Here is a 3,051-nt window from a genome sequence, read left to right on the forward strand (position 1 = left end):
GGAAATGTACCCCCTGAAGTTAACAGAAAGGACAATTATTATATTAGTGAAACTTTTAGGCTAAAAAAGGAAGTGAAAAGGCCATGACTAGGGTCTGCATAAAGAGAAAAATTCATCCAGATGAAACATTGCTGGACCACCTTATTCATCTTTATAGATAGATACACATAACTCAAAACCATCCATGTCTGAGAAAGACTAACATTTGAAATCACACAGATGGCCACCTAGCCAGGCTTTACCTTCACTGTTAAGGTGAGGAGAGAGGAGGGGATCCGATAAAGCTTTCTTCCACATCTCCCATCAGTGAGTCTCAGAAACTCATCACATATTGAACACAGCCAGAATAAGTCTTCCATGTACTGTGGGTGTTTTCTGAAATCTCTGTGGGTTGTTCATTATCTCCATAGAAATTGATTCAAGGACTTTGGGAGAAAGTCACCATTCAGACCACCTTTTAGCACATGAAAGTGCAAGGTGAAGTAGTCAAAGGAATATGAATACCTCATTGCTCAATGCTGCTGAGTCAACTTGACTTTGACTGAGCCCAAGGACCATTGGAAACCAGGCCTCTGGGTACTGTCATAGCCCAAAGCCCATAACCACAAAGAACCTGTCTGGGACAGGGATGACACTGATGACAAATGAGAGAAACAGTCCTAAAATATTGCATAAGAAATTTGATGAGTCTAAGTGTGGTTTTCCTACCTTTTCCAAAGAAAAGGTAGAGCTGTCTACAGTCTTTTAAAATAAGCATTAAAAAAAAAAATACAAGCCACAGAAGAACCCTTCTAAAAACAAATTATGGAAAAATATCAACAAGGGATAATACTATTAACTATGAGACTGGATTGATCTAGAAATAATACATTCACACACTACCTTTATTATCTGTTTCCCAGATGTTATCCTCCCCATCATATCATCTCCCCTAGAGACAGCTTTGCCTATTAGTATTAATTAAATGTGAGTGTTAACATGTAGGAAGATTTATAACTTCCTTGGCCTGACAGCTGTGCAGTAGCTGAAACGCATCGGAAAGGATGAATGGCTCTGTCTGCCACAAATGAATGATGACCCACTTCTCCAAATTGGCCAGAGCCTTTTGAAAAGTATTTTGGGGAACTTGCCAAACAAGCCTTTTCAGCCCTATCTCCTTGCTCTACGACCACTGTTAAGTGGCCCACATCTACATGAGGCTGTGAGTAAAATCAGGGCTCAAGTTCAAAAGGGTGAAAACAAACACACTCCAGGCGTTTGGGGAAGGAAGATCACAAGTTCAGGCCAGCCTGGATGGGTTTAAGGTCAGCTTGGGCTATATGGTGAGACCGTGTTTAAAAAAAAAAATTCATTAATATGAAACAAAAAGTAGTGACAACATGATCTAGTGGTAAATATTTTAGCTTCAAATCCAGTCCTTTGGGGCCACAATCAATTTGAGGGAGCAAAACAATGACAATGCATTTTTTATTTCTATAGATTTAGGATGGGGCAGATGCAAACTTCTTGTCCTATTTTTGACTCTAAAGGCTCCTAACACAAAAGATGGCTGTCAAAATATCTCTGAAATGTTAGAACAGGAACTGACAATCACTTATAATCATTACATTGCACATATTTCCAAACCTGACTCTTTAAAACTTGGGAAATGTAGCTCATATTATGATTTTTGGTTATCACACAAAGCTTTACAACTCTAGTTTTGCTGGGGATTTAACTCAGTGGCAAAGTGCTTGCCTAACAAGCCCTAGGCCCCAGGTTCAATCCCCACTTTAATAAACAAATAAAATATAGTGGTTTGGCTATAGTATTATAATCAGAGTGATCTCATTAACACAACTCTTATTATCCCTTTGTCTTTACAGCTTTATTAGCATAACTTTACTATTCCAGAGTATTCCTACCCTGGGAAATGATTTGATTACTCATTATTAAAAATTCCTGATAGACTGACCCATCAATGCTTCATAGAACACACCAAGAGAAAGAAAGGTTTGTTCTGCCTTAAACACTTGAGCCCCTTGTCTCAAGTTTCCTTCTTCCTGCTCCCACCAATCCCAAATTGTCAACACTATCTGTCCTGTAACCAGATCAAGCTCTGAAAGTCTCACCAGACTTCCAGTTCTCAATAGAAATTGATCTTTGCCCTCTCCAGAAGACCCTTAGGAACTTGGTAGAGGAAGTTCTTTCCCTTCCTGGACACTACAACAAACTTGGCTTTGTCTAATCTACAGACTGTGTTGCTGAAGTTCGGGGAGCATTCTTCAGCAGGTACTGCAACATGCAGGAAAGGTACTTAGTGACTTAGAAAGGAAAGAATAACCTAAAGGACACATTTTCGTATCAGTAAAGACAGATGTGGTAGATAGGCTGGTGGAAAGATTAAGTTGTCAGAAATCGTAAATGTGTGGGTCTCATGCCCAAGCACTCCCTGTCCCCCATATCTAGCTGTCATGGCTGGGAGTAGTTTTAGCACTTACCACTGCCTGACATGCTGATCACACAATACATATTTTCTTATTTATTTTATAACTGTCCTTAATCAAACATAAACTTCATAAAGGACAGAATCTTGGCTTATTCTCTGCTGTATTCTCAGCATCATAAACAGTGGAATGGGAAGGGAGGAAAGAAAGAAGGGAGGGAGGGAAGGAAGGAAAGGGGGAGGATGGAAGAAGGGAGGAAATGCTTTGTTTCTTCTTCTGTATATCATGGGATTGGATCCCTGCAATTAAGTGGACAAGATACAGACTAACAATAAAAAAAAGGGGTTTTGAACATTGTATGTATCCACAAAGACCTCATTGGTGATAGCATCACATGGGTGGGCAGCATCTGGGTTTCTGTAGCATCTTAATAAAGAACAATAATTCTATAGAGAAGTGAAAAGACAAAAGAGGTGACAGGCTTTGGGGCTAACAAGCTGTGGGAAGGAAAATACATAAGGAAAACTAACGAAAGACAAGGTGCTTCTGCAACACTGGTACCATTGTCCTGGCTCTGTATCCTGCCCTGACTGCCATAAATCACCCTCTCTGGTAGATGCGTCAT

Source organism: Onychomys torridus, chromosome 5, assembly GCF_903995425.1.
Source record: "Onychomys torridus chromosome 5, mOncTor1.1, whole genome shotgun sequence".
NCBI lineage: Eukaryota > Metazoa > Chordata > Mammalia > Rodentia > Cricetidae > Onychomys > Onychomys torridus.